At 42.2% G+C, this 23,654-nt stretch overlaps 1 protein-coding gene across 4 annotated transcripts in view; it reads left to right on the top strand.

The window, feature by feature from the left end:
* LOC138662585 (golgin subfamily A member 4-like) overlaps positions 1-23,654 on the top strand; it is a 268,158-nt gene that overhangs the window by 73,195 nt on the left and 171,309 nt on the right. For 2 of the 4 annotated variants that reach the window (XR_011318036.1, XM_069748391.1), the window contains exon 1: positions 6,899-6,991. The exons of the other annotated variants lie outside the window; for them this stretch is intronic. The gene's annotated coding sequence lies outside the window, so the exon portion shown is untranslated. Of the gene's footprint in view, positions 1-6,898; positions 6,992-23,654 lie in introns of those variants that run through there. 4 annotated transcript variants of the gene reach the window in all.

Below are 23,654 nucleotides of genomic sequence, written 5' to 3'. Positions count from 1 at the left end.
TGGGGCACAGCTATAGGGAACAATGAACGGTGCAGAGCATTATATGGGGCACAGCTATAGGGAAATAATGAACGGTGCAGAGCACTGTATGGGGCACAGCTATAGGGACAATCATGAATGGTGCAGAGCACTATGTGGGGCACAGCTATGGGGCAATAATGAACATGCAGAGCACTATATGGCACAGCTATGGGGCAAGAATGATCTATTTTTATTTTTTGAAATTCACCGGTAAATGCTGCATTTCCACCCTAGGCTTATACTCGAGTCAATAAGTTTTCCCAGTTTTTTTGTGGCAAAATTAGGGGGGGTCGGCTTATACTCGAGTATATACGGTACATCCGGGGGAGTGGTGCCTTGACCAGGTAGTCTTTTTATCCTTATTCGCACGATGGGGAATCCCGGATGTGGATTTATTTGCCAACAGCCAGAACGCAAAAGTAGAAACATATTTTTCCCTGAATACCGCAGACAGAGCATTGGGCGTAGATGCTTTTTCCCACCCCTGGATGTTCAACCTTGCCTACGCCTTCCCTCCAATCCCGATTCTGGCAAGGACACTACAGAAGATACGATCCGATCGGGTCACTATGATTCTGATCGCTCCCACGTGGCTGTGAAGGAGTTGTTAAAGTGCCCTGCTGGTTATGGCCCAGGAGGGTCCACTACCGCAATCCCAGAAGCCAGTGACTAATGCAATTTATGACAAAGTCTGGAAAAAATTCTCATCTTGGTGTTCTCCGAACATTCTGGACCCCTTTCATCCAAACATTGCTCATATTCTTCACATGTACAGCACCATGGAATTAATGGTGCTATATAAATAAATAATATTCTAGACTTCCTTCAGAGGGGCCTTGACCTGGGGCTTAGACCTAGTACCTTAAAGGTGCTGGTCTCAGCTCTTAGTTCTTTCTTTGACCAGAACTTAGCTAGTCATTGTTGGCTAAAACACTCCATGACCTCAGCAGCTACAATCTGACCCAGAGTTCATAGTCACATTCCCCCTCTCCCCCCCCCCCCACCAACCTAGGAGAGGAGGAGCACGGAATTTGATGACGCTGAGACCTCAGTTATTTAACCCTGGTCGGGGGATAGCAGCAGGTAAGGCCCATTGTCTGTGTGACTGTGGACAGACAGACCATGGACGGTGACAAAAAAAACCCTCCCTGCCTCTGCAGAGCTCAGCGTCCTCCCTGCTACTGTAAGTAGTGGTTGAAGGTCCCTTACTTCTAGGTGGCATAATAGTTGACTTATCCCCCTTCTCTCTTTCTTTGAGAGACAGGGCCCCTGCCCCTAAGAAGGATAATGCACCCAGCTGCAAGAGTGGTGTATGTGCTACCAGGCTTCCTTCTTCATACAAGAAGAATCTTTGCCAGTCCTGCACTGATGAGGTGTTGTGTACCGAACAACCCTCCCTGTTTGAAAGTATCAAGATCCTCATTAAACAGGAGATCCAGTCCTTGGTATATGCCCTTTTCCCAGACCCAATTACCACAGCCCCATCCCAAAAAAAAAGAGGAAGATGGCACCTGTGGAGTCTGATTCTGACAGTTTGCACAGCACTCTGTCAGATCACCGATCTGACATGCAGCACTGCAGGCTTCACAGTGCCTGCTCTGAGCAGGCTCTGTGAAGCCACCTCCCTCCCTGCAGGACCCGGATGCCGCGGCCATCTTGGATCCGGGTCCAGCAAGGAGGAAGGAGGTAGGAGACCCTCGCAACAACGTGATCACATCGCGTTGCTGCGGGGGGCTCAGGGAAGCCCGCAGGGAGCCCCCTCCCTGCGCGATGCTTCCCTATACTATCACGGACCGTCCCCGGCACATTAACCCCCGGCACACCGCGATCAAACATGATCGCGATGTGCCGGCGGTATAGGGAAGCATTGCGCAAACTGTCAGATCATCGATCTGTAATGTCCCCCCCCCCCTGGGACAAAGTAAAAAAGTAAAAAAAAATTTTTTCCAAATGTGTAAAAAAAAATAAAAATATTCCTAAATAATGAAAAAAAATATATATATATTATTCCCATAAATACATTTCTTTATCTAAATAATAAAAAAAAATAAAAGTACACATTTAGTATCGCCGCGTCCGTAACGACCCGACCTATAAAACTGGCCCACTAGTTAACCCCTTCAGTAAACACCGTAAGAAAAAAACGCTTTATTATCATACCGCCGAACAAAAAGTGGAATAACACGGGATCAAAAAGACAGATATAAATAACCATGGTACCGCTGAAAGCGTCATCTTGTCCCGCAAAAAACGAGCCGCCATACAGCATCATCAGCGAAAAAATAAAAAAAGTTATAGTTCTGAGAATAAAGCGATGCAAAAATAATTATTTTTTCTTTAAAATAGTTTTTATCGTATAAAAGCGCCAAAACATAAAAAAATGATTTAAATGAGGTATCTCTGTAATCGTACTGACCCGAAGAATAAAACTGCTTTATCAATTTTACCAAACGCGGAACGGTATAAACGCCTCCCCCAAAAGAAATTCATGAATAGCTGGTTTTTGGTCATTCTGCCTCACAAAAATCGTAATAAAAAGCGATCTAAAAATGTCACGTGCCACTTTGACCCACCTAGGGCTTCACAGAAGTTTATAATGCAGAGCCGTAAAAATAAAAATCATTTTTTTTTCACAAAAATGATCTTTTTGCCCCCAATTTTTTATTTTCCCAAGGGTAAGAGAAGAAATTCGACCCCAAAAGTTGTTGTATAATTTGTCCTGAGTACGCTGATACCCCATATGTGGGGGTAAACCACTGTTTGGGCGCATGGGAGAACTCTGAAGGGAAGGAGCGCCGTTTGACTTTTCAATGCAAAATTGACAGGAATTGAGATGGAACGCCATATTGCGTTTGCAGAGCCACTGATGTGCCTAAACATTGAAACCCCCCACAAGTGACACCATTTTGGAAAGTAGACCCCCTAAGGAACTTATGTAGATGTGTGATGAGCACTTTGACCTACCTAGGGCTTCACTGAAGTTCATAATGCAGAGCCATAAAAATAAAAAAATAAAAATGTTCCCACAAATATTATTTTTTAGCCCCCAGTTTTGTATTTTCCCGAGGGTAACAGGAGAAATTGGACCCCAAAAGTTGTTGTCCAATTTGTCCTGAGTACGCTGATACCCCATCTGTGGGGAGGAACCACCATTTGGGCGCATAGGAGGGCTCGGAAGGGAAGGAGCGCCATTTGGAATGCAGACTTAGATGGAATGGTCTGCAGGCGTCACTTTGTGCTTGCAGAGCCCCTAATGTACCTAAACAGTAGAAACCCCCCACAAGTGACCCCATATTGGAAACTAGACCCCCCAAGGAACTTATCTAGATGTGTTGTGAGAACTATGAGCCCCCAAGTGTTTCCCTACAGTTTATAACGCAGAGCCGTTAAAATAAAAAATCTTTTTTTCCCACAAAAATTATTTTTTAGCCCCCAGTTTTGTATTTTCCCGAGGGTAACAGGAGAAATTGGACCCCAAAAGTTGTTGTCCAATTTGTCCTGAGTACGCTGATACCCCATATGTTGGGGTAAACCCCTGTTTGGGCACACGGGAGAGCTCGGAAGGGAAGGAGCACTGTTTTACTTTTTCAACGCAGAATTGGCTAGAATTGAGATCGGACGCCATGTCGCATTTGGAGAGCCCCTGATGTGCCTAAACAGTGGAAACCCCCCAATTATAACTGAAACCCTAATCCAAACACACCCCTAATCCCAATCCTATTCCTAACCGTAAATGTAATCCAAACCCTAACCCTAACTTTAGCCCCAACCCTAACTGTAGCCTTAACCCTAGCCCTAACCCTAATGGGAAAATGGAAATAAATACATTTTTAAATTTTTTTAATTTTTCCATAACTAAGGGGGTGATAAAGGGGGGTTTGATTTACTTCTATAGTGGGGTTTTTAGCAGATTTTTATGATTGGCAGCCGTCACACACTGAAAGACGCTTTTTATTGCAAAAAATATTTTTTGCGTTACCACATTTTGAGAGCTATAATTTTTCCATATTTGAGTCCACAGAGTCTTGTGAGGTCTTGTTTCTTGCGGGACGAGTTGACGTTTTTATTGGTAACATTTTCGGGCACGTGACATTTTTGGATCGCTTTTTATTCCGATTTGTGTGAGGCAGAATGACCAAAAACCAGCTATTCATGAATTTCTTTTGTAGGAGGCGTTTATCCCGTTCCGCGTTTGGTAAAATTGATAAAGCAGGGTTATTATTTTTTATTTTCACGGCTATGCGATATAAACGGTAGTGAAACACTTGGGGGTTCAAAGTTCTCACAACACATCTAGATAAGTTTCTTGGGGGGTCTAGTTTCCAATATGGGGTCACTTGTGGGGGGTTTCTACTGTTTAGGTACATTAGGGGCTCTGCAAGCACAAAGTGACGCCTGCAGACCATTCCATCTAAGTCTGCATTCCAAATGGCGCTCCTTCCCTTCTGAGCCCTCCTATGCGCCCAAATGGTGGTTCCCCCCCCCCACATATGGGGTATCAGCGTACTCAGGACAAATTGGACAACAACTTTTGGGGTCCAATTTCTCCTGTTACCCTCGGGAAAATACAAAACTGGGGGCTAAAAAATAATTTTTGTGGGAAAAAATCTTTGTTTTATTTTTACGGTTCTGCATTATAAACTTCTGTGAAGCACTTGGTGGATCAAAGTGCTCACCACACATCTAGATAAGTTCCTTAGGGGGTCTACTTTCCAAAATGGTGTCACTTGTGGGGGGTTTCAATGTTTAGGCACATCAGTGGCTCTCCAAACGCAACATGGTGTCCCATCTCAATTCCAGTCAATTTTGCATTGATAAGTCAAATGGCGCTTCTTCCCTTCCGAGTTCTGCCATGCGCCCACATATGGGGTATCGGTGTACTCAGGACAAATTATACAACAACTTTTGGGGTCCATTTTCTCCTGTTACCCTTGGTAAAATGAAACAAATTGGAGCTGAAGTAATTTTTTTGTGAAAAAAAGTTAAATGTTCATTTATATTTAAACATTCAAAAAATTCCTGTGAAACACCTGAAGGGTTAATAAACTTCTTGAATGTGGTTTTGAGCACCTTGAGAGGTGCAGTTTTTAGAATGATGTCACACTTGGGTATTTTCTATCATATAGACCCCTAAAAATGACTTCAAATGACATGTGGTTCCTTAAAAAAAATGATGTTGTAAAAATGAGAAATTGCTGGTCAACTTTTAACCCTTATACCTCCCTAACAAAAAAAAATTTGGTTCCAAAATTGTGCTGATGTAAAGTAGACATGTGGGAAATGTTACTTATTAAGTATTTTGTGTGACATATCTCTGTGATTTAATTGCATAAAAATTCAAAGTTGGAAAATTGCAAAATTTTCAAATTTTTTGCCAAATTTCCGTTTTTTTCACAAATAAACGCAGGTAATATCAAAGAAATTTTACCACTATCATGAAGTACAATATGTCACGAGAAAACAATGTCAGAATCACTGGGATCCGTTGAAGTGTTCCAGAGCTATAACCTCATAAAGGGACAGTGGTCAGAATTGTAAAAATTGGCCCGGTCATTAACGTGCAAACCACCCTTGGGGGTAAAAGCGTTAAACACGGACATGTGAATGTGGCCTTAAATATGATTATATGTTTCTCTATATGTTATACATTTGTCCAAATGCTGGTTGATATTGTAAGGCTTCCATTTTATCCTAATTTGTATTGTTTGTCGGAGGTATACATCAAGATTTACTGACATTTACCTGTAATGGATGTTACGGTATAAGCATACAGCGACATCTGTTGCACATAGGTGTCCACTTAAATAAAGAAATAAATACTGTGACTTTGATTTTAGCTGTAAGTCAGTAAGAAATTATTTAAACACTGTACACAGCGTGTTTTTATGCATGATGCTTTCACAAACCTTTTGGTGCATTTTTTGAGTTAATGGTTTGCTTTTATTTTTATCCTTTTCTAGTATAGTCTGTTCGTGGTGTTTTTTCATGACCCCTTCCATGGGTTTAGCTATAGAATAACAAGAAACAAGGAAAAAAAAAAAAAACCTAACGTACAAAGTTGATGGATCTCTGTTTTTTTTCGAACCCATGTCACAAAAAGTGTCAGGGCCAAATGTCAAATATTATTCTGATTAGTCTGACGTCTCTGTAAACCCAGCCTAAGGCCTCATTCAGACTGTGATTTTTCTCATGTACGTGAAAAATGGACCGAGTATCGTCAGAGAGTGATCAGTTCTTTTCACACATGTAGAAAACAATTCTCATTTCTGATAATTCGTGAAAATTGGACCACACATGCAGGTCATCCAAATACAGCCCATTTTTTTTTTTTTTCAGACATACACTAGCATTGTTATTTTTGATCTGACCCTCGTATCAAAATTCTGATGTCTCTGCAATTTTTAATATGAACATGCAGTGTGATTTAAATACATAGTAGAAAATAAAAATCCGTGCACCACAGTTTTCTTACAATTTTTGGATGGCTTAAAGGCAAGCCTTGTGGGTTGCGGAATCCTGATGATAACAGACCCAGTAATGAAGAGTGAGGTCATTCGCTGTGTTAGAGGCCTGAGAGCATATCACGTGTCCAAGCTGTGTGGGGAGCAGGGCTGAGCTTTGCCAGGAAGGAAATGTTAGCAGCAGAAACAAAAGCATTGTGAGCGGGTGTACAAAAAAAATAACTTCTTAATGACCTGAGACATTTAACATCCTTTGTCTTCAGAAAAGCTTGTACACATGCTCCAGTGCAGGGATACTGCATTCTAGACTGTGAAAAGGGCATCAGATCCCTTAACTACAGATTTCCAACAGAAGCACAATAAAAATGCCACCCCAGGCTGCATTGAGATCTTCCCCTTACGTCTAAATGATGCTTAGCTTCACACTTCCCGTCTGCACGATAACATTCAAACTTTACTGCCTCTGATTTTCCACAGCATCCTCATCAAAATAGGGTTATTTTGTGCAGGTAATTTCCACATTGCTCATGTGAATGTCTAATTGCATGTAAAGCATGGATGGTTTGAAAATAACGTGTTACTTATTAGCTGCGAGAGAACTAACAAGGCCCCTTTGTGTTAACCCCCCTTTTGACTGAGTATTTACACGCAGATTGAGAGATTAGATATCTGTTTTCAAATTAATGTTGATAACAAAGAAATATAACATTTCAAATCTTTTGGGGGAAATATTTGCATGCGGTCGGTTGTAATAGTAGCAGGCAATACCTGACTTTCTGTATTAAATTCCTCAAACATGCACATATGTAAAACTATAATCTCAAACTCATGTTCCTGTTTCAGCAGTGTATTTTTTTCGCATCTAAACCTTTTTGTCTCGATTGCAAAAAAAAACCGCTAAAGTCTATTTTTGAAAATGAATATACTACATGCAATTTGTCATGTATTCTAAGCTGACACTGGCCACAGGCTAACTAATCAGAAGAAGCTTCAGGGATGCTGTTAGATAGAAACAGGGTCACAGGGCGCTAATCTGTTGGCCATAGACTGTTTTGTAGCCCCCTGGACCAGAGTCATAGAAATCTGTTTTCTCACCTCTGACGTGACCATAATTTTGTTGCCTGTCTTCCCTGCCGTACACAGAGCATTTTTGCTATTATGACATCTCTTGTTGCAAGTCGTTTTTTTTTTTTTTTGAGGGGGGGGAGGGGAGGGGGAGGGGTAACTTCTGAGGTTTCGGGCAAGACTGATTGGGAGAGCTACTGTAAGTAATAGAAATATTGTGGTGTACTGTCATTTTAACATGCCCCATCTTTTTTTTTTCTTATTGAAGATATGCTATCGATGTCTGGCAGTGGTTCAATTTACTGTACCCGCTGAATTAAAGGGACTCTGTCAGCACAGAATGACTTCTCAAACCAAGCACATGCGCACAGTGCTCCCTCGGTGTGGCCAATCATTTATAAAAATCTTCCCGCCTGCTAGGTTTCCATCTATTACTTCCCTTCTCTGGCCCTATGAAGCCAGAGCTGTCAATCAGATGGGAGGTTGAGATTGAGGGAATGTTAAGATAGAGGGAACATTAGCAAGTGGGAAGGTGTATTTAAATGATCTGTCCCTCAGTGAATGTCCTAGCGTCTGGCTTAGTTTGAACAATCATTTTGTGCTGACAGTCCCCTTAAAGGGACTCTGTCACCTGAATTTGGAGGGAACAATTTTCAGCCATAGAGGCGGGGTTTTCGGGTGTTTGATTCACCCTTTCCTTACCCGCTGGCTGCATGCTGGCTGCAATATTGGATTGAAGTTCATTCTCTGTCCTCCGTAGTACATGCCTGCACAAGGCAATCTTGCCTTGCGCAGGCGTGTACTACGGAGGACAGAGAATGAACTTCAATCCAATATTGCAGCCAGCGGGTAAGGAAAGGCTGAATCAAACACCCGAAAACCCCGCCTCTATGGCTGATAATTGTTCCCTCCAAATTCAGGTGACAGTCCCTTTAAAGGGAACCTGTCACCCCGAAAATCCCGGGTGAGGTAATCCCACCGGCATCAGGGGCTTATCTACAGCATTCTGTAATGCTGTAGATAAGCCCCCGATGTAACCTGAAAAGGGAGAAAAAGACGTTAGATTATACTCACCCAGGGGCGGTCCCGCTGCTGGTCAGGTCGGATGGGCGTCTCCGGTCCGCTCCGGCGCCTCCCATCTTCTTTCCATGACGTCCTCTTCTGATCTTCAGCCACGGCTCCGGCGCAGGCGTACTTTGCTCTGCCCTCTTGAGGGAAGAGGATAGTACTGCAGTGCGCAGGCGCCGGAAAGGTCAGAGGCCCGGCGCCTGCGCACTGCAGTACTTTGTCTGCCCTCAACAGGGCAGAGCAAAGTACGCCTGCGCCGGAGCCGTGGCTGAAGATCAGAAGAGGACGTCATGGAAAGAAGATGGGAGGCGCCGGAGCGGACCGGAGACGCCCATCCGACCTGACCAGCAGCGGGACCGCCCCTGGGTGAGTATAATCTAACGTCTTTTTCTCCCTTTTCAGGTTACATCGGGGGCTTATCTACAGCATTACAGAATGCTGTAGATAAGCCCCTGATGCCGGTGGGATTACCTCACCCGGGATTTTCGGGGTGACAGGTTCCCTTTAAGGCCTCGTTCCCACTTGCGTATAAACTTGGTAAAGTAGAGTAAAAATCGCATTGCAGTCACACCAATGTTACTCAATGAGTCCGTGCTCATCTGTGATCTTTTCTTCAGCTGAAATCAGACTGAGGAAAAAAATCGCAGCATGCTGCGATTGACTGCGTATATCTGACGAGACTCAGGGTGTGAGAAAAAAAAGACTGCACACGGACCATCTGTATGCCGTCCGATTTTTACAGATACGTTACCATTCTGCAGCATAGTACACTGTAAATAGTCTTGTAAATGATTGCAGAATAACAGTTGCAGAGAAAAAAAAAAGCATTGCATACGCATGTCATGTGGACGCAAGTTGAGAAAAATAGCATTTTACACGCATTACACTCGTCCTACTTTTCTGGATCAATATTGGAGTAATTTTTTTAATCACTCCAGGGAACAAGGCCGAACTGTGTGCATGCATCTTTGAGGCAGTCTTAATGAGATAATGAAGTGCCAAACTTCTACTTAAAAGGGTATTCCCATCTCCAATATCCTATCCCAATATATAGTAGGTGTAATAATAATATTAGCAAATAGGGCAGCATGGTGGCTCAGTGGTTAGCACAGCAGCCTTACAGCGCTGGAGTCCTGGGTTCAAATACCACCAAGGACAACATCTGCAAGTAGTTTGTATGTTCTCCCCGTGTTTGCGTGGGTTTCCTCCGGGTTCTCCGGTTTCCTTCCACATTCCAGACATACTGATAGGGAATTTAGATTGTGAGCCCCAACGGGGACAGCGATGATAATATGTGCTAACTGTAAAGCGCTGCGGAATATGTTAGCGCTATGTAAAAATAAAGATTATTTATTATTATTTTAATACCTCCAATTAGAAATGTAGTATAGTTTTTCTGATTCTCTATGTCTCTTTGCTCATGTGCAGGCATTGCAGGACCTTAGGTATCCATGGTAATGACCACTGATATAGTGACAGTTAGCTAGTTGGTAGTGGACGAAACCATGGATACCTTAGGTCCTGCAGTACCTGCATATGAGGAAAGAGGCATAGCGAATCAGAAAAACTATACATTTCTAACTTTTTTTTTTTAAGCAAAAATCTAATTTTGGTATTACCTAACATTTTTCCTAAATTAAAAAATGAATGAAAAGTTTAAACTAGTAAATGTTAATTCATGATGCATCTGTTACTCACTATAATGAATCATGTACTGTATTGCATTGTAATAGGTAAATGAGACTGGTGACGAATTACCGTATACATCTCAAGTCATGTTTTACTCTATATTTTCTGTGATTCATATCTGGTTAACAGTGATATGAATATGATAAATTCGTACTTTATCAACTGCAGTAATTTATTGTATGTTTATACATCACAAATTAATACTTGCATCTAATCATGGTACTAGTATAAATTTATCATTAAGAAAGATTTAAAAAATATTATTTTTCATAATCCTGGAATAAAGGATTATATTTACCCCTAAATCTTGTTTAAAGCAGGGGAATTTTTATTTGTATTTTTTTTTTTTTGCAGAAGAAAAACTCTCTTCTGAACAAATTCCCTTTTTGCCCATTCTAAGACATGTAACTAGTGATGAGCGAATGTACTCGTTGCTCGGGTTTTCCCCGAGCACGCTCTGGTGGTCTCCGAGTATTTATGACTGCTCGGAGATTAAGTTTTCTTAGCCTCAGCAGCATGATTTACAGCTATTAGCCAGCTTGATTACATGTGGGGATTACCTAGCAATCAGGCAACCCCCACATTTACTCAGCCTGGCTAATAGCTGTAAATCATCCAGCTGCTGCGATGAAAACTAAGTCTCTGAACACTAACAAATACTCGGAGGTCACCCAAGCAACGAATACACTCGCTCATCACTACATGTAACATAAAGTACAGTGCAAAAGTTTTATGCAAGTGTGGAAAAAAAATCCTGTAAAGTAAGAATGCTTTAAAGTATTAAAGGGAACCTGTCACCCCCAAAATCGAAGGTGAGCTAAGCTCACCAGCATCAGGGGCTTATCTACAGCATTCTGTAATGCTTTAGATAAGCCCCCGATGTACCCTAAAAGATGAGAAAGAGGTTATATTATGCTCACCCAGGGGCATTCCCGCTTTGGTCCGGTCCGATGAGCGTCGCGGTCCGGTCCGCGACCTCCCATCTTTATCAGATGACGTCCTCGTCTTGTCTTCACGCTGCGGCTCCTGCGCAGGCGTACATTGTCTGCCCTGTTGAGCCGGGAAAGGTCAGAGAGGCCCGGCGCCTGCGCACTGCAGTAATTTGCTCTGCCCTCTGTTCCTTTAAAGGGAACGTGCCATCTAATGCAGTATGAATCGGCATCTGGCATTTGAAAGAAAAATATATCCGACTATAATCATGCAACCAGATTCTCATTCGTTCTGCCCATGGTTTTGGCAGAATTAGTCAGATGACCTGTTCCCTGTAATAATTTATTACTAGAAAAATCAAAGTGAATGGAAAAAAATGAGAAGCCTACGGCTATGTGCACACGTTCAGGAATTTTCGCGTTTTTTTTCACTATAAAAACTTAATAAAACCGTGAAAAAATACGCATACATTAAGCATCCAATTTATTACAATGCAATACGCATTTTTTGAGCACATGCTGCGTTTTTTTCTGCGGTGGAATCGCATTCCGGAAAAAAACGCAACATGTTCATTCTTTGTGCGTAATCGCATGGATTCCGCACACATAGGAATGCATTGATTCGCTTACTTTCCGCATGTGGCAATGCCCACCATGGGGGAAGTAAGCGGATCATGTGCGGTGGGTACCCAGGGTCGAGGAGGGGAGACTCTCCTCCAGGCCCTGGGAACCATATAATTGTTAAAAAAAAAAAGAATTAAAATAAAAAATCGTGATATTCTCACTTCCCGGCATCCTTCCCGCACCTCACGATGCTCCCGTTCCCAATAATGCATTGCGAGAATGACCTGTGATGATGTAGCGGTCTCGCGAGACTGATACGTCATCAAGGGTCATTGCCACTAGGCATTATTGGGAACGGGAGTTGTCGGGAGCATCATGAAGAGCGGGAAGCATGCGAGGGATGCTGAAAGGTGAGAATATCACGATTTTTTTTTTTTATATTATTTTTAACATTAGATCTTTTTTTACTATTGATGCTGCATAGGCAGCATCAATAGTAAAAAGTTGGTCACAATTGTCAAACACTATGTTTGACAAGTGTGACCAACCTGTCAGTCAGTTTTCCAATCGATGCTACAGATCGCTTGGAAAACGCTAGCATTCTGCAAGTTAATTATGCTTACAAAACTCTAGTGTTTAGTGGGAATACGCATGCCAATTCCACATGCTTTTTTCCCGCGGCAGGGAGTTCCGGATTTGCAACGGAAATTTCTGCGGCAATTCCGGACGTGTGCACATAGCCTAAAACAAAATCAATATTTGATGTGGCCAGCTTTTGCCTTCAAAACAGCAGCAATTGATCTAGGCACACAGATTTTAAAGAGATTGTTCCAAACATCTTGGAGAATTAACCACAGATCTTTTGTGTAATAAGGCTTGTGCAAATTATTCTGTCTCTTCATGTAATCCCATACAGACTGGATGATGTGGGATCAGAGTTCTGTGGGGGTGGAATCATCACTTTAAGGACTCATTCTTTTTGGCTGTATGCTTGGGCTCGTTGTCCTTCTGCAGCTAATTTGGAGCCAATCAGGCGCCCTCCTGATGATGGTATTACATGATGAGTAAAGGTACCGTCACATTGAGTTACGCTGCAGCGATATAGGCAATGATGCCGATCGCTGCAGCGTCGCTGTTTTGTCGTTGTGTGGTTGCTGGAGAGCTGTCACACAGACAGCTCTCCAGCGACCAACGATGCCGAAGTCCCCTGGTTACCAGGGTAAATATCGGGTTACTAAGCGCAGGGCCGCGCTTAGTAACCCGATGTTTACCCTGGTTACCATTGTAAATGTAAAAAAAAAACAAACACTACATACTTACATTCCGGGGCCTGTCACGTCCCTCGCCGTCAGCTTCCCGCACTGACTGTGAGTGCCGGCCGGCCGTAAAGCAGAGCACAGCTGTGACGTCACCGCTGTGCTCTGCTTTACGGCCGGCCCTCACAGTCAGTGCGGGAAGCTGACGGCGAGGGACGCGACAGACACCGGAATGTAAGTATGTAGTGTTTGTTTTTTTTTACATTTACGATGGTAACCAGGGTAAACATCGGGTCACTAAGCGCGGCCCTGCGCTTAGTAACCCCATGTTTACCCTGGTTACAAGTGAAGACATCGCTGAATTGGCGTCACACACGCCGATTCAGCGATGTCAGCGGGTGATCCAGCGACGAAATAAAGTTCTGGCCTTCTAGCTCCGACCAGCGATCTCACAGCAGGATCCTGATCGCTGCTGCGTGTCAAACACAACGAGATCGCTATCCAGGACGCTGCAGCGTCACGGACCGCTATCGTTATTGTTCTAAAGTCGCTCAGTGTGAAGGTACCTTAAGTATCTGTGTTTCTCAGCATTGAGAACACCTTGAATCCTGACCAAATATCCAATTCCTTTTGCTGATATGTAGCCAAAAACTTGAAACGATCCTCTACTGTACTTAATTGTTCCCTGCAGGCACTCATTAATGTACTGTTCTTCAGGAAACAAATTGCCTTCTGTCATAGCCAATATTTCACATTTGGACTCTTCAGTCCAGAGCACCTGGCTTTTTGGGTGCAATCCTTCCATGAAGATCACTTCTGGTCAGACTTTTCCAAGCTGTATATTTGTTCCTCCGGTTACTGCCTGTTCTGAGCTAATGGCACTGCTGAACATCTTCTAATTTTGAAAGGAAGTAAACATGATGTGTCTTTCCTGTGCTGCACTAAGTTTTCTTGGCAAACCATTTTGTCTATGCCAACATTGTCCCTTTGTTTTTTTGCTGCCTTCGAGAGAGCTTGAACAACACATCTTGAAACTCCAGTCTGTTGAAATCTTTGCCTGGTAGAGACCTTGCTGATGCAGTATAACTAGTCTTACCATTTGTATGAACCATATCAAGAAAGAAGAGAGAACAAAGAATCCTGAAAGTGATGATATGTCCCCCATAGAGCACTGATCTCAACATCATCCAGTTTGTCTGGGATCACATGAAGAGACAGAAGGCTTTGCTCAAGTGACATCCACAGAAGATCTGTGGTTAGTTCTCCAAGATGTTAGGAACAGCTTCTATGACGAGTTCTTTGAAAAACTATGTACAAGTGTAACTGTACCTAGAAGAAGTGAAGGGAAAGGGCTGTCGCCAAATATTGATTTGATTTATATTTCTCTTTTGTTCATTCACTTTGCTAGTATTAATTTATTTTTAGCAATTAACAAAATGCATTCTTACTTTTCAGCTTTTTTTATACACTTTCCTAAAACGTTTGCTCCGTATTGTATTTATTTTTCAGCCAAGATATTAACATACAGTGTTTCATTTTGTGACATGACTTGTATTTTTTATTGGTATTTATGGGGGCGCATACCATGTTTTGAACAACTAGTTTGACTAAACGGCACATACCAATTTTTAGTCCTCAAGTGCCGTCACCTAGAATTGTCATTTCATATTTACAAAACTAATATCTATTTTTTTAAATATACATAAGGTCATAGATTTGATAATATACAGCTCTGGCAAAAATTAAGAGACCGCTGCAAAATGTTCAGTTTGTCTGATTTTCCTCTTCATAAGTATATTTTTGAGTAAAATGTAAATTGTTCTTTTATTCTATAAGCATCTGACAACATATCTCCGAATTTCCAAGCAATACATTTTGTATTTTTTTTCTGAAAAGGAGAAATGGTCAAAATTTCAAATAAAAATAACCAGTGCTTTCAAACCTCAAATAATGCAAAGAAAACAAGTTCATAATAATTTAGAAACAGCAATACTAATGTTTTAACTCAGGAAGAATTCAGAAATCAATATTTTGTGGAATAACCATGATTTTTAATCACAGCTTTCATGTGTCTTGGCATGCTTTCCACCAAGTCTTCACACTGCCCCTGGCGCAAAAATTTAAGCAGTTGTCCTTTGATGGCTTGTGACTATCCATCATCCTCCTGATTACATTCCAGAGGTTTTCAATGGGGTTCAGGTCTGGAGATTGGGCTGCCCATGACAAGGTTTTGATATGATGGTCTCTTAATTTTTGCCAGAGCTGTATGTATAAAAATACAGTTCACACAGCTTCTGCTATAAATTAATTTGCAGTCACATTGTTTAATTGGCAAATCTTACAGGTACTTTTTGGACCTGATTTATGGAGACTGCCAACGAGAAATAATGGTCTTTTTGTCCATAGTAAGAAATCACAGATTAAATCTTCATTTCATATAGTCTTGCTACAATATGCCGTACATAAAGGTGGGAAAACTACAGGGCTTAAGATCCGAACCCACAGCAAGAGCAAGGTTTCAAAAGTGATAGCTGGTATCATAGAGACGCACCGTGGCCTGTAAAAGTTTTGGGCACCCATGGTCAAAATTACTTCTGTTGTGACAGTTAAGCAAGTTGAAGATGAAATGATCTCTAAAAGCCCTAAAGATAACACATTTCCTTTGTATTTTAGGCAAAAAAAATATTTTTTTTTCTTCATTTTTTACATTTTTAAAATTGCAAAAAAGGAAAATGGGCCGATGCAAAAGTTTGTGCATCATGCATGGTTAGTACCTAGTAGCACCCCATTTTTACTTGCGCCTTTTGAGGTAGTCTATTGTGGATTTTGACGTGTCATTATTCATTTGTAGAAGCCATTCTCTTTGCAACTTCAGCTTTTTTACAGATTGTGTTATGTTTGCATCAAGAATTTGTTGCAATTTCAATGAATGTATTCTTCCATCTACTCGAGTAGTGTTCCCTGTGCCATTGGCTGCAACACAATCCAAAAACGTAATTGATCCACCCCCATGCTTAATAGTTGGCAAGATGTTCTTTTCCTGAAATTCTGTGCCCATTTTTCAAACATACCTTTGATCACTATGGCCAAAGAGTTCTATTTTAACCTCACTGGTCCACAGGACTTGTTTACAAAATGAATCAAGGTTTGTTTAGATGTTGTTTTGCATACTTCTAACCCTGAATTTTATGGTGAGGACGCAGGAGAGGTTTTCTTTTGATGACTCTTCCATGAAGGACACAGTAAAACAATGTACCACAACTCCAGAGTCTGCTACATATCTCTGAAAGTCTTTTGCAGTCAAGCCGGGGTTCCGATTTGCCTCTAGCAATCCTACGAGCAGCTCTCCCTGAAATTCTGCTTGGTCTTCAATACCTTATCTTGACCTCCACTGTTCCTGTTCATTGCCATTTCTTAATTACATTTCAAAGTGAGGAAAGGGCAACTTGAAAACGCTTTGCTATCTGTTTATAGCCTTCTCCTGCTTTGTGGCCGCCACTATTTTCATTTTCAGAGAGCTAGATAGATGCTTAGAAGAACCCATGGCTGTTGCTGTTTGGCACAAGGTTAGAGGGCTGTGTTTTTATAAAGCTGGAAAATTTGCATCACTTCACCTTTCCTAACGATGATGGTGAACAAGAAATAACCCTAACAGGCTAATTAAGGTCTGAAACCTTGGACAACGTTATCTGAGCACTCAACTTTCCAAGGGTGCCCTAACTTTTGTATATATATTTATCTACTAGATGGTGGCCCGATTCTAACGCATCGGGTATTCTAGAATATGCATGCCCAGCCCATGTAGTATATTGCCCAGCCACGTAGTATATTGCCCAACCACGCAGTATATTGCCCAGCCACGTAGTATATTGCCCAGTGACGTAGTATATTGCCCAACAGCGTAGTATATTGCCCAGCCACGTAGTATATTGCCCAGTCACGTAGTATATTGCACAGTCACGTAGTATATTGCCCAGTCACGTAGTATATTGCCCAGTCCCGTAGTATATTGCCCAGTCACATAGTATATTGCCCAACCACGTAGTATATTGCCCAGTGACGTAGTATATTGCCCAACCACGTAGTATATTGCCCAGTTACGTAGTATATTGCCCAGTGACGTATTATATTGCCCAGTGACGTAGTATACAGCACCGAGCCATGTACTATATTGGCCAGTTACGTAGTATATTGCCCAGTGACGTAGTATACAGCACAGAGCCACATAGTATATTACACAGCAACGTAGTATACAGCACAGAGCCACGTAGTATATTGGCCAGTTACGTAGTATATTGCCCAGTTACGTAGTATATTGCCCAGTGACGTAGTATACTGTTGTGAATTCCGCTCTTGGGCTCCCTCCGGTGGTTGTAAGTGGCACTTTTGTGAGTTCTGCTCTTGGGCTCCCTCTTGTGGTTTCAAGTGGTATGGCTGCTCCTTGGAGTTAGCTGTCATCAGCTGCCTCCAGTTATCGTCTCATCTGCTCGGCTATTTAGGCCTGGCTGTTCCTTCAGCCAGTGCCACTTGTAAATGGTTCCTGGTTGGATTCACATCTCTTTGGATTTCCCTGTTATCCTGACCAGTTCAGCAAAGCTAAGTTTTTGCTTGCGCTTTTCTGTTCACAGATTGTGGACTTATCCGTTCAGTGCTTTCTATGTTTGTCCAGCGTTATCAGTATGAGTTAATTCTGTCTTGCTGGAATCTCTGGGAAGCAGATTTACCCTCCAAACCTTTAGTCGGGTGTGGAGATTTTTTTTGTAAACTCTGCGTGGATTTTTGTAGTGTTTTATACTGACCACACAGTATTCCATCCTGTCCTATCTATCAAGCTAGACTGGCCTCCTGTGCTCATCCTGGTTTCATTCTGTGTTTGTCTTTTTCCTCTCCACTCACAGTCATTATTTGTGGGGGGCTAATCTATCCTTTGGGGATTTTCTCTGAGGCAAGATAGTTTTCCAGCTTCTGTCTTTAGGGGTAGTTAGCTCTTAGGCTGTGACGAGATGCCTAGGGAGAGTTAGGAGCATTCCACGGCTACTTCTAGTGTTTTGAGCTTAGGGACTGCGGTCAGTACAGTTACCACTTCCTTCAGAGCTCGTTCCATGTTGCTTCTAGACCACCGCATCATAACAGTATACAGCACAGAGCCACATAGTATATTGGCCAGTCACGTAGTATATTGCCCAGCTACCTAGTATATTGCCCAGCTACCTAGTATATTGCCCAGCCAGGTTTGTCACCGAGGGCCCCTTGTAGTACACGGCAGCTTCCGGTTCCAGGGTTGGTATGACTGCAGGACCTGTTTTGACGTCGCGGTCACATGACCGTGACGTCATGGCAGGTCCTTCTCCCATACCATCTTTGCCACCGGAACCTGCAACGGAAGATGGCGGCCGGCGCGAGCGACTACGGAGGGTGAGAATAGCAGGGTTTTTTTAAATTATTTTTTAATTATTATTTTTAACATTATATTTTTTACTATTGATGCCGCATAGGCAGCGTCAATAGTAAAAAGTTGGGGACACACAGGGTTAATAGCAGCGGTAACGCAGTGCGTTACCCGCGGCATAACACGGCCCGTTACCGCCGGCATTAACCCTGTGTTAGCGGTGACCGGAGGGGAGTATGCGGGTGACAGGCACTGACTGCGGGGAGTAAGGAGTGGCCATTTTCTTCCGGACTGTGCCTGTCACTGATTGGTCGCCGTCTCCATGACAGGCAGCTGTCAAGACCAATCAGCGAATGAATAACCATGACAGAAGGACAGGCAGACGGAAGTGACCCTTAGACAATTATATAGTAGATACTTATTTTTTCCCCCCGAAACATACAAAGGAAATGTGTCATGTTAACTTTAGGCCTTTTAGAGATCATTTACTCTTCAACTTGTTTAACTGTTCAGAATAACAGTAATTTTGACCAGGGATGCCCAATCTTTTACATGCCACTGTACAGTCCTGGCCATTTAAACCCTTAAAGGCAACCTGTCACCCACTAAATCGTGGGTAAGGTAAGCCCACCGGCATCAGGGGCTTATCTACAGCATTCCGGAATGCTGTAGATAAGCCCCCGATGTATCCTAAAAGATGAGAAAAAGACGTTAGATTATACTCACCCAGGGGCGTTCCCGCTGTTCATCCGGGTCCGGCACCTCCTATCTTCATCAGGCGTACTTTGTCCTGTTGAGGGCAGAGCAAAGTACTGCGCACTGCAGTACTTTGCTCTGCCCTCAACAGGGCAGACAAAGTACGCCTGCACCAGAGCCGCGGCGTGAAGACAAGAAGAGGTTGTCATCCTATGAAGATAGGAGGCGCCGGACTCGGACCAACAGCGGGAACGCCCCTTGGTGAGTATAATCGAACGCCTTTTTCTCCTCTTTTAGGATACATCGGGGGCTTATCTACAGCATTCCAGAATGCTGTAGATAAGCCCCTGATGCCGGTGGGCTTGCCTCACCTGCGATTTTGGGGATGACAGGTTCCCTTTAAGTGCTATTGTCAACATTGACTGTGGCATCTAAGCATTTGGTGGGGGATCCTTGAATTAACCTGTCGACCATGTAATGCCAAGGCTGTGCTGCATGGTGAATGCTTTAAAAAGGGATTTGTGGAATTTTTAATATATTTTTTTATTTATCCTAAAATAGGTAATGGGTTCCAATAAGGTTTGTTTATACCAAAATAATGTCATTGGGAAAAAAAACACATATACAGTTGGTATGGAAAGTATTCAGACCCCTTTAAATTAAAAAAAGTTCATTTTTTTCTCATTAATGTACACTCTGCACACCATCTTGACTGAAAAAAAACCTGAAATGTAGTCATTTTTGCAAATTTGTTAAAAAAGAAAAACTGAAATATCACATGGTCATACTTATTCAGACCCTTTGCTCGGTATTGAGCAGAAGCACCTTTTGAGCTATTACAGCCATGAGTCTTCTTGGGAATGGTGCAACAAGTTTTTCACACCTGGATTTGAGGATCCTCTGCCATTCCTCCTTGCCGATCCTCTCCAGTTCCATCAGGTTAGATGGTGAACGTTGGTGGACAGCCATTTTCCCACTATTACCCACTGTATGCAAAATAAATACAATTATTCATGTGGCTATGACAATGGAAAAAATAATTTTGGGGGGATTTTGGAAAGTAGGGATGAAACCCTCCAAAAAACTTGCTGTTCCAATGCTAATCTGCCTGTGGCTGTGGAGGTTATTTTGCTTTAGAAAAATCAAATTCTGGTATCTGTTTTCTATGGGCAGTACAAATTACTGTATTTTTCGGACTATGAGACGCACTGGACCATAAAACGCACCTAGGTTTTGGCAGAGGAAAATAGAAAAAAAATTGAAGCTAAGAATGTGATCATGACACACGCTTATGGAGAGGATCTGCTGGTCACACTGTTAGAGGGGGTAAAGTCTCCCAATTCTGTACTAATATCCCCCATTCTGGTAAATATGCCCCCCCATCCTTTTAGATAGATCCCCTTCCGGGTATACATGGCCCCCTCAACCGTATCCTGCTATATACAGTACAGACCAAAAGTTTAGACACACCTTCTCATTTAAAGATTTTTCTGTATTTTCATGACTATGAAAATTGTACATTCACACTGAAGGCATCAAAACTATGAATTAACACGTGTGTAATTATATACTTAATTTCAGTTGTTTCACACTTTTTTGCAGTCTTATATTCTAGGTTCTTCAAAGTAGCCACCTTTTGCTTTGATGACTGCTTTGCACACTTGGCATTCTCTTGATGAGCTTCAAGAGGTAGTCACCGGGAATGGTTTTCACTTCACAGGTGTGCCCTGTCAGGTTTATTAAGTGGGATTTCTTGCCTTATAAATGGTGTTGGGACCATCAGTTGTGTTGTGCATAAGTCTGGTGGATTCACAGCTGATAGTCCAACTGAATAGACTGTTAGAATTTGTATTATGGCAAGAGAAAAGCAGCTAAGTAAAGAAAAACGATTACTTTAAGAAATTAAGGTCAGTCAGTCCGAAAAATTGGGAAAACTTTGAAAATTTCCCCAAGTGCAGTTGCAGAAACCATCAACTACTACAAAGAAACTGGCTTACATGAGGACCGCCACAGGAAAGGAAGACCAAGAGTCACCTCTGCTTCTGAGAATAAGTTTATCTGAGTCACCAGCCTCAGAAATCGCAGGTTAACAGCAGCTCAGATAAGAGACCAGGTCAATGCCACACAGAGTTCTAGCAGCAGACACATCTCTACAACAACTGTTAAGAGGAGACTTTGTGCAGCAGGCCTTCATGGTAAAATAGCTGCTAGGAAACCACTGCTAAGGACAGGCAACAAGCAGAAGACACTTGTTTGGGCTAAAGAACACAAGGAATGGACATTAGACCAGCGGAAATCTGTGCTTTGGTCTGATGAGTCCAAATTTGAGATCCAACCACCGTGTCTTTGTGCGATGCATAAAAGTTGAACGGATGGACTCTACATGCCTGGTTCCCACCGTGAAGCATGGAGGAGGTGTGATGGTGTGGGGGTGCTTTGCTGGTGACACTGTTGGGGATTTATTCAAAATTGAAGGCATACTGAACCAGCATGGCTACCACAGCATCTTGCAGCGGCATGCTATTCCATCCGGTTTGTGTTTAGTTGGGCCATCATTTATATTTCCATAGGACAATGATCCCAAACACACCTCCAGGCTGTGTAAGAGCTATTTGACAAAGAAGGAGAGTGATGGGGTGCTACGCCAGATGACCTGGCCTCCACAGTCACCAGACCTGAACCCAATCGAGATGGTTTGGGGTGAGCTGGACCGCAGAGTGAATGCAAAAGGGCCAACAAGTGTTAAGCTTCTTTGGGAACTCCTTCAAGATTGTTGGAAGACCATTCCCGGTGACTACCTCTTGAAGCTCATCAAGAGAATGTCAAGAGTGTGCAAAGCAGTCATCAAAGCAAATGGTGGCTACTTTGAAGAACCTAGAATATAAGACATAATTTCAGTTGTTTCACACTTTTTTGTTAAGTATATAATTCCATGTGTTAATTCATAGTTTTGATGCCTTCAGTGTGAATGTACAATTTTCATAGTCATGAAAATACAGAAAAATCTTTAAATGAGCAGGTGTGTCCAAACTTTTGGTCTGTACTGTATGTTCCTCTCATCCCCATCCTGGTATATATGGCCTGCCATCATGCTGCGCCCTCAAAAAATATGCAATTCTACTTGCCTTACCTTTGCTCCCTCGCCGTGCTGCATCCTGTGCTGATGCCAGCATCTGATTTCAGCATGTAACAGCACATGAGGTCCCTACCATGCGCCCCCACATGCAGAGGTCAGCTCACAGAATATTTATTGCTCTCTACATCCGAGTCTATTGGCGTGGGGAGCAGTGAATATTCATTCTCTTTAAAAGTGGGCACACGTGATTGCCCAGCTGCTGCAGGAAGGCATCGACTGCAGATAAGTGTGCCCGCTATTAAAGAAAATGAATATTCACTGCTCTCCACTCCTATAGTCTATCCCACCTCGACGCCTGCTTCAGTGTGTAAAGATGGGAGTGACTATGGGCTTGGAGAGCAGTGAATATTCATATTCTTTAACGCTCACCCTCTGCCGCTGCTGCTCCCTAGTCCTCCCCTCACTTCATCCAAAGCCGGACTAAGGTACATTCGGACTATGACGCCCCCCCACCACCATCACCCTCCAAAATTTTGGAGGAAAAAAGTGCGTCTTATTGTCCAAAAAATACAGTAGTTTTTCTAGTGGAGAATATTGATAGATGAGATCTAATGTCTCGACAACCTGCTCTCTTTCCTACATGAAAAATTAGTCTTAATAAAAATATTAAAAAGAAGTAATACATATTGGCGACTTCTTGAAGTGTTAGTCCAGAAATAAATTAAATAAAATTGTAATTTCTGTAAAAGGCAAGTTTAATTGGTTCTGTTACATCAGTACAATTTGCAAATGTTTTTGTGTGTGAGCACATTGTGAATTGTATATCTACAAAAGCCCAGATAGTTACTGTTTTACTAGTTCATTAACCCCCTGAATATGCAGCCATTTTTTTTAAAATTCATTAATTTTCCCTTCCTTCCTTTCAAGAGTCATAGTTTTGTTATTCTGGATCAAGTTGTGTTTTTATTTATTAAACACACTTAAGATTGTTTTCATTCTTCACTATTTATGTCAATAAACATGTCGTGAAGTCTGATATTTTCAGTTGACTGTCTATTGTTATTATACTGCTGTTTCAGCATAGATCCACCATTTACACGGTACATGTCGCTGAGGGGTCAAGTGTCCATTGAAAAGATCTTAGGGATGTTGAATAAAGATGAGCATTATAGATCAGGAAAGCATAGTGTGGCGTGAAGAATTTGAGTATGTAGTTTGATATTATTTAATCCACTATTTTCCTGCTAAAAATGGATTAAAGGACTTGACAGACTTTAGAAAAAAATGTAAAGAATTAAGGGATGGTAGAAACAGGATTCAAGGACACAAAGCGATGAACATTCTATTCTTTGATCACCTGAAAAAAAAAAAGGCCTGTGATTGGCTGCGGTGGTCAGTGGACTGGAATAGGATGTCATCAGATATTAATATAATTTTTTT

This window comes from Ranitomeya imitator, chromosome 2 (genome assembly GCF_032444005.1).
Source record: "Ranitomeya imitator isolate aRanImi1 chromosome 2, aRanImi1.pri, whole genome shotgun sequence".
NCBI lineage: Eukaryota > Metazoa > Chordata > Amphibia > Anura > Dendrobatidae > Ranitomeya > Ranitomeya imitator.
This window is presented reverse-complemented; position numbering and strand designations above follow the sequence as displayed.